We start from the raw sequence: 16,148 nt of genomic DNA on the forward strand, positions 1-16,148 counted from the left end.
AAACAGCCCTGACTCATTTAAAACTGGTTTACAGCTAATTCCTGTTCTGTATCACATAAAAGACAGAAGCATGTGACAAAACAGAACAAACAGAAGATACAGTAACACACAAATTACTACGTACTTTGCTGTATCAATTAAAAGATTTCATGAGATGATCACAAAGTAACGATGGGCTTGTCCTTTGCCACAACTCGTTGCATTCATGCCAAATTTGCCAGTGAGACTAAACTATCAGGTTATTTCTGTGTTTTTGGAATGTTTCTTTTTTTTCATCCCAGAGGAATTATACATTTGCTTGCCCTATATTATGTTTTTGCCACGCAATGTTTTGTATCACCGTGTTTTTCACTTTAACACTTTGTGTGCATACTTATGTTCCAGGAGTTTGCTGCTGCGTGTAAAATACAGAGTGGCAAGTGTGTTATCACCATTAAGGTAAGCTGCTTCCATGTGATGTAGCTTAAGTATGACTATAAAAATATTGGTTCTTTCTTTGTCAGAACAGGCTATTGGCAACATATACTCAGGCCTAGAATGAGGTCATTTTTAGGAGAAGTCACTTTGGCCTATGATGAATTCAAATTTATTGGGGCTTTCTGGCCACATTGTAGGGCACAAAAGTGCACAAACAGTAGGTGGTAATTACACTGTATATAGATGAAACAGTTTTAGCTGATAATTAGCTAGATGAGCTACTGTAAATAACCAACACAAACACCCATTATTACACTGTAAACCATTAATCAAACCAATGAATAAATGCAGTCAATCAGACAATTTAAAAGCTAATTTTATGTTTCACTAGTATAAAAGTATCAGTTCTTTTTGTTGTGTTGTGTACCTTCAGTAGTGAGTGACAGGTAAACACACACAAAGGGCAACCATTTATTGCATACTGCAGTTAGAAACTGACAATAATTAGCTGATAATTAACCTGATCAGCCAACTGTATGATTAGAATTGTGTCGATTGCAGTGTCCATGGCCAATTCCACTCTATTTAAAGTCTGACCTTTGCAACATCTCAGTGAAAGCCATGTATCTCTCCTCTGAATATCTGGAGCGGTACTCACAAACATTCTAAAAAATGAAAAAAAAAAGGAGGAGGGACAGAAATTTTTATCTTGGTGAGGAGGTGTGGTTGACGCTGTTGCTGGGTATGACTTATTCTTTTAAAAGGTGTGATTGGTTGATCCAAAAAATAGGACAGATAGAATTTAGTCTCTATTAGGGCTGAACAATTAATCAAAATTTTGTCACAATTTCAATATGTTCTGCTGCAATTTTCAAATCACAGGATGCACAACATTTTTTAAAGGCAAAATTAAGGTCAAAATACCATTTTAAATAAATATTGTGGTGCTGCAGAGGTGTACTGGCCAACACATCATTCTCTAGTTTAGTGCAGATCCCTGAAAATAACACACCATAATCATTTTAATGTGTTTTTCAACTGAGAATAATGTAAAAAATATCCTTTCCTCAATTATTACAAATCCTATTGCAATAGCAAAATCAATCAAAATAATTGCAACTAGATATTTCTTAAAATTTGTTCAGCCCTAGCCCCTATTAAGACATGGTGTAATTATGAACACTATTTAACCCTCAATAACACCCGTGGACATTTTTGTCCTTTTGGATTTTAATTTTTCCATCATTTTGGCTGTGTAAATGCATATTGCATACACTTTGGTCATGTTGTGTATTTTTGTGTTAATTTAGACACTTAAACTTCATATGCTATGATATCTCTAAAATAAACTGTGTAATGAAAATGCTCCCCAATTTACATCCAGAAGATATTTTTGTCCCCTTGACAAGTGGCAAAACTGCGATTTTTGATCCCATTGCCATTGGAGCATAAAAGCATGTTTGGGTTTTTTTTTTTTGGCCCTCATCCTGCAGTCTTCAAAGTTGTTTTTGTATGTCTGCTGTGAACTATACTTGATGTGAATGTGGACTTAGAGAAATTAAATGTGAGCTTTGAGCTTTACTTGTAGTAAAGTTCAAAGTCCCTCAATAATCCACAGTCAAACATTCACTCATTCATCTCATTCAAGTAAACAGACAGCTGCATGAAGGACACAGGTGCAAGAAAAACAGAAAAACACAAAGTCTGAGAGTCCATGAGTTTACACACACACACAAAGTCTCTCTTTCTCTCTCTCTCTCTCTCTCTCTCTGTCTCTCTGACTCTCTCTGTGTGTGTAGCTGTTATCAGCGGTCAGTTTGTCTGCTGCGCACATGACGTGACCATCGTGCAGAACTCGTGTGTGACAATGACGGGCACAGAATCAGATATGTGACGCTGACCGGCCGGTCACCGGTCAGGGCAGGTCATGCTGAAAACCGGCTGGCTCTGGTCGATCGGTGCATCCCTAATATGTGCTGTACTTATTAAGGAATGCACAGGGGTTAAGATAATATCTTTTGAATAAATTGTAAGCCATACTGTAAAAGTAGCTTACAAAATATAGCAGTAGCTATTAGGGATGGGCATCAAGACCTGGTTTTACTTTAGAACCAGTTCCAAAATTACGATTACTCCAGAATCATTAAGAATTGAGATTTCCAATTCCACTATTGATTCCCATGTGCAAATTTAATGCGTCTGAAGTCACAGACTCAAACTTTTCCCGACTTGGATTTTGTTTTCTCTGCACCTGGGTCCTTGATACACATGTATGCATTACACGGAGTGCACGTGTGATTGATGTTATCAAGTGGCTTTGAACTTACCTACATCAGCATTAAGCTCACATTGTATTTCTGTGGTTCACATCCACATGAAGCAGAGTGAATGCAAACATGCAATGAGGACCACTAACTCATATAGTTTTACCCCTACAAAGATGCACACATGTACACACACTCACGCACACACACCACATAGCGGGTGAGGGAGTTACCCATCACCTGTTCAGGCCCAGATTCTTTAACTTGCTGATGAGCCTGAAGGGCCCTATGGTGTTACACCCTGAACTGTAGTCCACAAACAGCACTCTCACATATGTAATATGATAATTTTCTTTTTTTTCAATAACAGGACAAGCTGTGGCATGTAGCAAGAACAAAGCACGGAAGAGGGGGCTATGCACCAGGGGCTATGCAGTAAGGACTTTAGTGTTGCATATGGGGCATGTGCACTACCAGGTAAGCAACTCCAGAGCCCCAAGATAAGGGATGGGCCTTGACACCCTGTTAACCCACTTAAGAACCAATTCCAAAAGTACAATTCCATCAATGGCTTTACACATATGCGTGTATTTTTGGCCAGAACCTACTGCTACATAGCCTTTCTCTACAATGTTGAACACAAATTGAAGCATTGCCATTACTTCTTAAGCGAATATAAAGAAATGGTAAAATAAAGCAGTGACCTAAAAGTATAAACAGCATCACAGGTGAGAAACTAAACTTGAATCCACAGTCATTCGTTTAGAGGTTAGAAAGTATTGAGAGCCTAAGGTGATAGTTTACCCACAAATTAAATTTCTCCTGATATCTACTCATCCCTGTGCTGATGTGAGGATGGGTGAAGATCTCCAGTTCACAAAACACTCCTGGAGCTTCAGTGGAAAACAGTGTTGCGGCCAAACTTAGTACAATTGTAGTGAATGGTGACCAGTTCATTGCCTAACTGACACAAGCCATATATATTATATATATTGATATATTGTTTATTTAATGTGATTTCATTGTAGTTGAAGGCAAACACAGAATTAATGTTTGAAGGTTGCAATGTCCTGTTTGCTAAAACATACATGTATTGTTTTCCATTTTGATATGACTGACAGGAAGACTTGACACAGAAGTTAAAGTAACTTTATGAAAATAAAAAATATATATCAATATAATAAATATTCATTGGATATTGGTTAAAGGCAAATACAAAATTAATATTTGAAGGTTGTAATGTCCTAAAGCAGTAGTTCCCCCAAAAATGAAAATTCACTGAGTGAAGATCTCCAGTTCACAAAACACTCCCGGGGTTTCTGTGGAAAACAGTGTTGCAGCCAAATCCAGTACAATTGAAGTGAACAGTGACCAATTTTAAAATGTTAAAAGAATACACACAAAAACCCCCACAAAATGTCTCATACTGCTCATGTGGTGTAATCCAAGTGTCCGTAAATTGCAACATTAAAATTTGACCCAAAAAGACGCTATTTACACCATGTTTTTAGCCTAAATGTCAAGTGTAGCCTCTCAGACTGTAGCTGCTTGCACAGAGATAACTGAACAGTCATTGGACACCAGATTCCTCCTTGAAAAATAAATATGTAATTTTTAACCAGTAATTCATAGGTATACTCACACAATGTACAGATGAAACCCCAAATTGTTGCCTATTTATGCCACAAGAGGGAGTATACCGTCAAGTTAGTGCTTTTAAGCCAGCAAAGAAAAATTGGTAAAGGGAGCTAATTTTCTATTTTTACTGGCAGAAATAAAAACAAGAGAGAAATCCAAATAAGTATTGTAAATTATACTGGTGTTATCTTATTTCTTACTTGTTGACTTGAAAACTGTTGAAAGGCAGACATCTGACCTGGAAGTTAATTTAGTTCTATCAAAATAAGAGCCAGGAGAATCGAGCTTATGAAGAGAAGAGTGTTGCCCCTCAATACTACAGGAGGGAATATATGCTTCAAAGTGTGCCCTTTTTGGGTTTTAGCTTTAAACCTATGGAGCTATATTGGGGCCAAATGTTTTGAACTTGAAAAATAAAATTTGAAACTGTTTTGATCTTGAATTTTGAAAAATACATCAGTGTATTCAAAGTAAAAATAAGTGTTCAAAAAAATTTTTCAGGTTAAGTATAATTATGATTCACTCTGGTAATTATTTTGATATTTGAGATCCTATTTCTTTCTGTTACAAATTTTATCTTTTCAGATTCGAATATTATTTTTTATAGTTTCAAATCTTTTTTTCACTTTCGGATCTTTCTGTTTCAGTTTCAGATCTTTTCTTTTCAGTTTCAGAATTTGGTATGTACTCCTTACAGCAGTGGTTCCCAACCTTGGGTCAGGACCTCAAAATGGGTTTGACAGATACTTAAATAAATAATTGCTAAATTAAAATTAAATTAATCTTTATAATGTTAAAAACACAACCTCAGCCGCTCAATTAAATATGGTGGGTTAAGAGAGAGCATTATAATATATGTTTTAACCAGATATTGCCGATATTTGATCACGAGCCAAAGAAGCCTGGGAACCACTGCTGTAAGGAGTACGATTCACAAACACTAGCTGATAGCATCAGGCCTAGGGGTGTGAATCTCACTGACTGAGACAATTCGATATGTATCTCGATACATGTTCAACAATATGATATATTTTATAAATCTTTAAGCGGCCAACGATTCGGTTTGATACGATTCAATTCTGATACGATACGATACGATACGATACGACGCAATACAAGACAATGCAATGTGTCAGTCTTTACATTTTGATTCAATTAATGCTATGTTTGTAGAGTGCTGTTAGTTGCCAAAAAATCCTGATAGTTTTACTAAATATAGTAACAGTAGAGACAGAGAGGGAGACTTTACAGTGATGTTTATATCTTATTATGAGTCTCATGTGTAAATGAGATAAATGAGAAACATTTTTCACTTTTATTTCATTTATTATTTGCAGGAAAAGATGAAATTTGTAATAAAAATCAGTTAGAATTAAACAGCTCTGACTCACTTAAAACTGGTTTACAGCTAATTCCTGTTCTGCATCACGTAAAAGACAAAATCATATAACAAAACGGAACAAACAAAAGATCCACTACCCCAGAAATTACTACGTACTTTGTTGTATCAATTCAAAGATTTCATGAGATGATCACAAAGTAACGATGGGATTGTCCTTTGCCAGTGGTTATTTCTCTGTGTTTTTTGAATGTTTTTTTTTTTTTTTTTTTTATTCCAGAGGAATTATACAATTGCTTGTCCTATATTATGTTTTTGGCATGCAGTGTTTTGTATCACCGTGTTTTTCACTTTAACACTCAGTGTGTATACTGGTGTTACAAGACTTTGCTGCTGGGTGTAAAATACAGAGTGGCAAGTGCGTTATCACTATTAAGGTAAGCTGCTTCCATGTGGTATAGCGTAATAGGAGTATGACTATAAAAGTATTGGTTCTTTCTTTGTCAGACCTGTGCCCCGTTTCCCAGAGCCTTCGTAGCGCTACATGCATCGTAAGTTGTATTTCAAGGTCTCCCTCAAGGTTGTCCCAACTCTGGGAAACAGCCCGTAACCTTAAACCATTAATCAAACCACTAAATAAATGCAGTCAATCAGACAACGTAAAAACTCATTTTATATTTCACTATTATAAAAATATCGGGTTTTTATTGTGTTGTGTACTTTCAGTAGTGAGTGACAGGTAAACACACACAAAGGGCAACCATTTATTGCATACTGCAGTTAGAAACTGACAATAATTAGCTGATAATTAACCTGATCAGCCACAAAGTAATTGATACACAAATTATTAAACCATTAACCAACCAACATTATTAGACCAACTGTATGATTAGAATTGTATAGATTGCAGTGTCCATGGCCAATTCCATTCTATTTAAAGTCTGACCTTTGCTAATTCAAATTTTCTTTCTTTGTAAGACCTGTAATCGGCAGTATACAAAAACATTTTTGGAAAATTGAATTGTACATTCATAATAAATCACTGGCAATGAAATCTTTTACATTTTCTTCAAAAGTGCTCCGGGTCACTCTTAGCCTCAGTCTTATCAAGTTTATATACCAGAGGAAGCGCAATCTCTTGTGATGGTAGGCAGATGTAAACAAAACAGAGGCTGACTTCATGAAACAGTTCGCTGTAGTAATGCTTAGCAGTGAGAAAAAAAAAACAAAAGAAGAAACCTGAAGAAGTCTGGATGATGTTTGGGGATGTTTGCTGATATAAACATCCAGAGTTGCAAAGTCGGACAGATGAATGTAAAACTGTGACAGAATAAGCTGATATGTATTCACTCGTCTGGAGAAATGTGCCCACATTAAGAACTTACACGGACATAAATCTGCAAGCCAAACTGCTGCTGCTAGCATTACTAACATTAGCCACATTGTGTGTCAGGCTGGCAGCTAACATTAGCTCTGGGTCCTTTACACGCAGACACTGTGACCCTCTGGTCTGAAAAGGTGAAGCGTTTAGTGAGTTGTTGTCATGTTTTGTACAGCAATGTGTGAGGCTTGTATTGCACAGCGCAAAATAACGCGCATTTCAGCGGCATTTAAAGTACGATTTTGCGATTGTAGACTGTGATTAACGTCTTCCATTGGCTCTTAATAAACACAGTATTTTTTTCGGACAGTGTTTAACATTATAAATCAATAAATTCTACTACATTTTAGCAGCTTTCTGAGTGTTTTCTTAGTGTTAGACCAGTCGATTAGTCTAAATTCAATTTTGCCTTAATCGACAGGGAAATTAGTCACCAGGAACATCCCTAATGGTGACTAGGGATGTAACAATACATTCAACTCACGATTCGATACAATTTCTGATACTGGCTTAATGATACTATTTTTTTTATTTCACATAATGAGATTGCAGACAAATTATGACTAAAAAATATTCCTGTAATTATTTGTCAGACAAAAAACACAACATTTCTGAGGTAGGGTGTAGCTGCAAAACACAAACTATGCGATGAATGTATATTTAATAGGGCCGTCAAAGTTAACGCGTTAATGCTTTAATGTGAATTCCTTTTTAACAACACAATTTTTTTTTTAAACTTTATTTTTATTATTTTCTTTTAAACAAAATCAGAACTTAAAACAGACAGGGTCATCACAGGTGTAGAGAAATGCTAAACATACAGAATGAGGATTGAATGAACCCGGGTTACATTCATTGTCGAAAAAGTCCTTTATGTCCATGAGTGTTATTTGAGGTCCAAAAAGTTTTTATGATCCTTGGCTCCATTTAATGCTAGTCCTCAGTGTTTCCTTCAAAGTGAGATGTCTCCCATTCTTTCTTAACTTAAAAGTCTGCTCTGTTTGTGCATAGGAAAAATACATTACATTGTTTCTCCAACCAAACATGTATAAAGAAATCACTACAGTTTCAAATAGGACTTCCATTTTTTTCAGGGAAAAGGTCAATCGTTCCATAGTATAAATGTCATTAACTATTTCTATCCACTCAAAGGTTTTAGGAGGTTCTATGCTCAACCATTTTCTGGTTATTGCTTTTCTTTACTACGTTATATGTTTTTGAAAGTTGTTGAAAGGTATCTAAGCCTCTATTGGAGGATATCATACAGTATGAGGTCATGCCTGCATTTGTCCAGAGTTTAAATCTGTTTTCAAATTTAGCCGGTGTGAATTCTGTGTCATACGCCACCCAGTGTAATATTCGTGCATTCCTCTCGAAGTTCAGGTCTTTAAATTCTTTATGCCAAATGTTTAAGGGGACTGCAGTCCATTTAGATAATTTGTCTAAATATTTCTTCTGAAGGGATTTTTCCCCAAATATAGATTGAAGAGGTATGTTTGTTTGAGTTTGTTCTATGTCTTTCCGTTGCGCATCATATGTAGGATCACACAGAAAACGTAACTGTGCTGCTTTGTAATAATCTTCTAAGCAGGCTGAAGCCCTTCCTCCTCTGTCCTTGGGTAATTGTAATGTTTGAAATCGAATACTGGGTCTTTGCTTTCCCCAAATGAAGGTTGAAATCATTCTGTTCCACTCACTGAATTGCTTGGGAGGGACATCAACAGGCAATGACTGAAAAAGGTAGAGCAGCCTGGGTAATATATTCATCTTTATAACGTCTATTCGATTATACGTGTTCATTGGTAATAATGACCAGCGATTTAAATTGGCCTTAATATCCGCTGTTATATGAGTATAGTTATGTTCATAGATGGCAGTTAGATCTCTAGGTATTTGTACTCCCAGGTATTTAATTATGTCACCCTTCCATTTAAAATGACATAATCTGTAAACTTTTTCTTGTGGTTCATAGTAAAAAGTTTGGGTTTTCTGTAAGTTCAGTTTGTACCCGGAGTATGAACCAAATACTTTAAGAAGAGACAGTAATTTAGGCAAGCTTTCATTAGGGTTGGTAAGCGTCACAAGAATGTCATCTGCGTACAGACAGGTCTTGTGTTGTGTATCTCCAATCAATATGCCTGTTACGTCATTATCTTCTCCAATTTCCTGTGCTAGTGGCTCAATAAAGAGGGCGAAAAGTGTAGGGCTGAGGGGGCATCCCTGACGACATCCCCTCTCAAGAGACGCTGTTTTAGATAAATTCCCATTTATTTTAATTCTGGCTGTGGGAGAGCAATGAAGGTAAAGATTTCAGGCATCCAACTACCTGGCTGTTAAAACCAAATCGTCTAAGAACCAAGTATAAATATTCCCATCGAACAGAATCAAAAGCTTTCTCAGCAATAGATTCTCTATCCACTGTTTCTCATATACTCAATGAGGTGGAAGCCCGCCTCACATTGTCCTGGGTCTGCCTGTTTTTTACAAAACCAGTTTGGTCTGTATCTGTCAAATCCAGGATTATATTTTGCTCCATATTTAAAACAGATATGGGTCAGTAAGAACTAGACTTATCTTTACCCGTGTTAGGAATTACTAAAGTTACTGCTTGTGTCCAGGACGATGGAGTCCCCCCCCCTCGAAGAACATAATTAAAACATTCCTTAAGAACTGGTATTATAATCTCTCTAAAGGTTTAATACCATTCCAATGGGTGTTTATTCTCCAAAGACTTTAAGTTTTCAGTCAAATCCTTGTTTCTCTTTTTCCTTCTTCTTCTGAGCTGACCACATGATAAGTTTACCTCTTATAACAGCTTTTGCAGCATCCCACAGTGTACTGGGAGACACTGTGCCATTGTCATTATGGGTCATGTATTCTTGAAGTTCTCCCTTTTTGTATTTCTGACATTGAGGATCATTCAAAAGATTAGTGTTAAATCTCCACAATGTGTCTTTGGGCTTGCTGTCAAAATGCAGTGTTAAATATACCCCTGCATGATCAGAGATTCCCCTTACCCCAATGTTACATTTGGTAATCCTGTGGTGATCTGAATTAAACATAAAAAAATAATCAATTCTTGAATATACAGAATGAGCATGAGAAAAAAAAAAGTAAAGCATCTATCAAGTGCGTGTAGCTCCCTCCACACATGTACCATACCAAATTTAAGCAATTTTTTGATGTATACTGCTTCAGGTCTTATTATTTTTTTGTTTTGTTTTGTTTGAGGAGTCCATGGAGGGATAAAGTTGGATATTCCAGTCTCCCCCACATACCAACACACCTGACACTATATCACACACCAGATATAAGATTAAAAACTTTTTTGATCAGCTGTTTATTATTTCCTGGTGGTCTATAAACATTCAATAATGTAACTTGTTTGTGGTCAATTAAACCTTTGACCATTAAGTAGTGCCCTTCTTTATCGTTGATCTGTGAGGAGAGCTGGAAGTTTACCTTGTTTGAAATTAGTATCGCTACAGTGCAGTGCGCTATTAGAAGCTTCAATTGACTTAACTATTGAAGTTTTTAGTGCGTTTTGGCCTTAATGTTAAATTGAGCAGGTCAGTATGCTCATCTGTGCCTGATGGACTTGGGTTTGTCATGTAATTATTTGAGCATGTATTTTTATGCCAAATGCAGTGCCTCTGAGGGTTTCTGGGCACATTTGTCATTTAGGTTAATGTATTTGATTTAATAAAGTTACATTTGAATTACACTTTAAACACTTGAAAAATATCCCTTTAACCCTTGAGGCAGCCTTAAAAAAAACTATACACTTTTTTCCCAAAGGCCAAAACACACTGCAGGCTTCAGAATAATGCAGTGAAGTGACAAACATTTCATAGAGTAGCCGAGCATCTGTCTGTTTCAGACAGATATTTTAATCAGATAACTGTTCAGTACCATCAGGATTTATCATCAAAAAAGTTTTCTATCAGTCGGCACTTCACACACGATCCCCCTCCCTCCCTCCTCTCTGCTGTCCCTCTCTAGATCTTCGTAGCTTTTTTGCTTTGGGAGTGGGGCACCTGGGCTGGAATGAGCGTGGTCCATCTGTCCTTGCAGGACCCTCTCGTCAAAGGACCCCATTACCATGACTACAGAGCATTTGGACCTGAAAGGCTACAGATGACATTTAGCAGGGCTGTACACTTACTTTTTTAGGTGGTAGCACTGGTGCTAGCAAGTTAAAAATTTTAATAGCACAAAGAAAAATTTAGTAGCACACACAGTTGGACAGTTAGTTAACGTGTTTATTGGCTAAATTCGATACTGATCAAATGTTAACCCCCTGGCTTTGTCTTAATTTCCATCCTAATTGGTTGTTAAGGACAAAAATGTCCACCTCCATAAAAACTACATTAAAAAAAGTACAGATTCATATTTTTTCTACTTTTTTCTGCATAAATCTCTCAAACAACTTCAGTCCTGCCCCCAAAACTAAACATTCAATCATTTTGAGAAGTTTAACCCTTTAAATGCCTGTTTGATTACTCGATATCACCGTTATTATTTATGAAAAAAAGCAAAGAAATTTAGATATTTTCCATACAACAAATGTTGGGTGGCTGGGGCATTTTTTTTTTATCAGTCTTGGATATGTCAAGGATTAACCAAAATATTGACTTTAATGCTATATTACTTTTTGTGTAGCATCAGATTTAGACGTTAAGGACAATTAACTCCCATTCAAACCACATTTTTTTATCTCAAAGTTGCTGATTATAATCATGCATTCTGTAATGTTAGGGTTTCATCTTTGAGAAAAATAGTAAAATTAGTCATTTTTACTGTTCAACACTAAAATCTGCCATTTACTCATCATAGGCCTATGCATACAAATCTTGTTATTTCTTAGTGATAAAATACTGCAGTAACACTATTTTCCACGTTTCCACTGAAATTATTTTTAAATCAGCAGCAGATCTTTCAATTCTTATTTATTTTACGTACTTGAACATTCAAATTGAACACTCAAAACAGAACAATATGTTACAAAAAAACTTGACTTGAGGCAAGGTGAAGGCAGATGCAGCTGGCAGCTGCGAAATAAGTACAACAGTATACATTGGACAAATGTGTCCCGTACAAGTTCTTGCATTGAAAGTGCTTTTTTTCACCACAGACCCGCTCAGATTGCCAGTTTTATCTCTGTCAACAGCATGCGAAGCGTCTGTCTTACCCTTCACTTGCTCCGGGCTGTGTGTGACAAAATCTCACGGGATCTTTGCTTGTTACTGGAAGAAAACAGAGGAGCCATGACTTGTAAAAGTCAGTTGGTTGTCCCATAGTACAGGTGAGAGTTTACTAGGCCGATTGAAGTGTCATGGCTAAATATTTACCTGATTTGGAGAATGTAGATGAGACCTTTGATTTCAGTGGCTGCCAGTACTTATTTGAGCCCGAGTATACGGATGAGGACTTTGAGTTCCTACAAACAAAGAGCGGATGAGGATAGACAGAGAGGGGCAACGGGCAGATGAGGGTGAAGCAGCTGCTGCATGTCTGTGAATCTGTGAAGCTTGGTTGTGCTCCTGTGAATGCTGTGACTCTATGCCCACAGAGGAAGAATGTCTGCGTTGTAACGAGTGGGACCTGTTGCCCAGTATTTATGGTCTTGATGTGTCCAGGGATGATAGAGAAATTACCCAACGCTGTGTAACCACTGTGGTGGGAAAATTATTCACCAAACTGGTCACTGTTGTTCCTCTTAGTTATTTCGCATGTTCTGTCAGGCACTAACTGGTTACTCGTCCTTGAACACACAGCTGTTTTCCCTTTGGAAGAACAACTTCTGATAACACAATCACATCCCGACTCTCCCGATAAGCAGTTCAGGTCCATCCTGACCCAACCTCCTTCATCTCCTAACCCTGTAAGACAGATTTACATTCTTGACTTGATTATCAGTTCCTTTTACACTTTGAGTGTGACTGTGTACTGATCCTTTGCAAAGCTCGATTAAAACACCAGAAAGACAATCTTGGTCATGGGGTCATGGTCTTAATTTTCAGATTTTCAATTTACAATTTGGTGTCAGAAGTGGGATCGCTTGTGTGAGGGTTTCTGGACTCAGGGTCGACGGTGGTAGTGCACACCCTGAGGAGATATTCCCTTCAACCTCAACCTCCCCACAAAGACGGGTGAGAAGGAGGGCCTTAGACCCGAGACCAGACTCACTCACCGCTGTGATTCAACAATTCTGATTGGTGAGAATCTGAAAATTAATTTAATTGATTTTTGGAAAAATAAAAAACGGGGAAAAATCAGGTTACTAAAGATGTCAAGATATAAGAGTTGAGATGGGAAAGAGTCCCGACAGTTTTTAACCAAGGTTTAGTAGAAACCTGGAGGTGCACTGACGAGTCCAACTTAAAAGAGTTTACTAAGACCACAATACTGTATGGGAAAAATTATCACTGGTTAATTGTCGTATTGTGCAAAGTAAGACTCAGTGTTTACTAAATCCACAATAGTGTATGGAAAAATCATTACTGGGTAATAATTATATTGTGTGAAGTAAGACTCCAAAAAGCATGCGTAGAAGAGTAGAGAATTCCTCTGTACTAATTAATTTTGATTATCTTGTGAGAAAAAGAAAAAAAAAAGGGGTGAGAGAATTTAATAAGAAACAGCAATGCATTGAAATCAATTATATTATTTTGAGCATACTAATATTGATCAGTTCTGATACTTTTGTATTGGATCGTGGAAATAAGTTGAGGACACAACTATCTTCTAATTTTTTGTTGTGTTTTTTGTTTTTGTGTCGTTATTCTTCAGTTTACCTAAAATGGGTATTTGTAACAGCAAAAATCAAACCAAAAAAAATCAATAAATAAATAAACAGGATAATGTGGATTTGTCTGCTCCAAACATAAATTACATGAACGTGAACTATGGTGATTCATTTGTGAAACAGATACATTTTTGGGTGACTGAATGTAACTTTTTGAGCACATAAGCAATTGAGTCCATGTCTTTCCCTATTTGTCTCAGAGATCATCCAGCATCATGAAGTGTTTTAATGTGTACTCTTTGATTTTCACTGCACTCTCGACGTTTTACCATTGTGAACAGGAATGAGGAATTTCAAACTGAATTCACCTTTTTGTACCCAAATTTGAGCTGGCTCACTGGGCTTCTCTGAGAAGTCAGAAATTAATCAAGCATAGCATTCAACCACTAAAACATTTTTTTCTGTTCAGGAATGCAAGTAAATAACTATAATTTGACATCTTAATCAAGAAATAATAATGTGCTTTACTATGTTTTCTGGGGTTTTTTTGTAAACAGTAAATTTGAACATTCATGGATAACAATAATAATTACATTTTAGCATTAGAAATATTTCGGTTAAATTCCCTCTACATACTGGTGTATTAACCATTACAGAAACATAAAAAAATGATTTGGGTATTTCCCAATGCTGTTAATTTAGGATACCTGTGGCATAAACCTTACATTCCATCCTTACCAGAACCTGTTTGCCATACATTTAAAATATGTTCACACTGCCACTCTAAAAACAAATCCAGCCCCCACACTGGGGTACATTAGGTTTGAGGAGGCAGAAGATAATCCTCTGAATTATTTTTTATATTTGAATTCAATTTTAATTCAGAGGATGTTCTTGCCCTACTTGATTTTTGTTACTGTGCATTTTTATATATTGATACTGACATTCTAATATCCCATCATATACAATGATAGAAATAGTCATACTGATAACTGCATACTCATATCAATTATATTGTATACAAATATATGACCTTTTTTCTTTAATTTCAGGCCGTCAAGTGATGGGCACTGAGCAATGGACCAACCTGAAGTTTCTGGTCCGGCTGAGGAAAAATCTGTCACAAACTGACACAACCCGCTAATCCCTACCCGACTCATAGCTCACACAGCACACTAAGTCCTGTTACTTTTTGACACACCTCCTAAATAACATACACATTAAACAATCTATGAACTTTGATAATCATATATTGTAAAATTGTATATATTGTAAAATCTCCCTGTGTTGTGAGTGTTTGTTTGAAAATACCCCTCTGTTGTGATTGGCTGTCATGAAGAACATCTGTGCTGTGATTAGCTGTTGCAAAATCCCCCTTTATTCAGATTGGCTGTTTGAAAATGACCTTGTATTGTGATTGGATGTCATGAAAAACATCTGTGCTGTGATTGGCTATTGTAAAATCACCCTGTATTGTGATTGGCTGTTGTAAAATCCCCCTGTAATGTTTTTGGCTGTTGAGAAGTACCTCTTCATTCTGATTGGTTGCTGGAAAATCCCCTGTATTGTGATTGGCTGTTGCAAAATCCCCCTGTATTCTGATTGGCCGTTGCAAAAACCCCTGCATTCTGATTGGTTGTTTGAAAATGACCCCGTATTGTGATTGGCTGTCGTTAAAAACATCTGTGCTGTGATTGGCTATCGTAAAATCACCCTGTATTGTGATTGGGTGTTGTAAAATCCCACTGTAATGTGATTGGCTGTTGAGAAATACCTCTTTATTCTGATTGGTTGCTGGAAAATCCCCCTGTATTGTGATTGGCTGTTGTAAAATCCCACTGTATTGTGATTGACTGTTGAGAAGTACCTCTTTATTCTGATTGGTTACTGGAAATTCCCCCTGTATTGTGATTGGCTGTTGTAAAATCCCACTGTAATGTGATTGGCTGTTGAGAAGTACCTCTTTATTCTGATTGGTTACTGGAAATTCCCCCTGTATTGTGATTGGCTGTTGTAAAATCCCACTGTAATGTGATTGGCTGTTGAGAAATACCTCTTTATTCTGATTGGTTGCTAGAAAATCCCCCTATATTCTGATTGGTTGTTTGAAAATAACCCTGTATTGTGATTGGCTGGCATGAAAAACATCCGTGCTGTGATTGGCTGTTTTAAAATCCCCCTGCATTGTGATTGGCTGTTGTAAAATTCCCCTGTATTCTGATTGGCTGTTGGAAAATCCTCCTGTGCTGTGATTGGCTGTTGTAAAATCCCACTGCATTGTGATTTGCTGTTGTAAAATTCCCCTGTATTCTGATTGGCTGTTGTAAAATCACTCTGTAAAGTGATTGGCTGTTGAGAAAT

The sequence above is a fragment of the Lutjanus erythropterus genome, chromosome 3 (assembly GCF_056507025.1).
Source record: "Lutjanus erythropterus isolate fLutEry1 chromosome 3, fLutEry1.hap2, whole genome shotgun sequence".
Lineage (NCBI taxonomy): Eukaryota > Metazoa > Chordata > Actinopteri > Lutjaniformes > Lutjanidae > Lutjanus > Lutjanus erythropterus.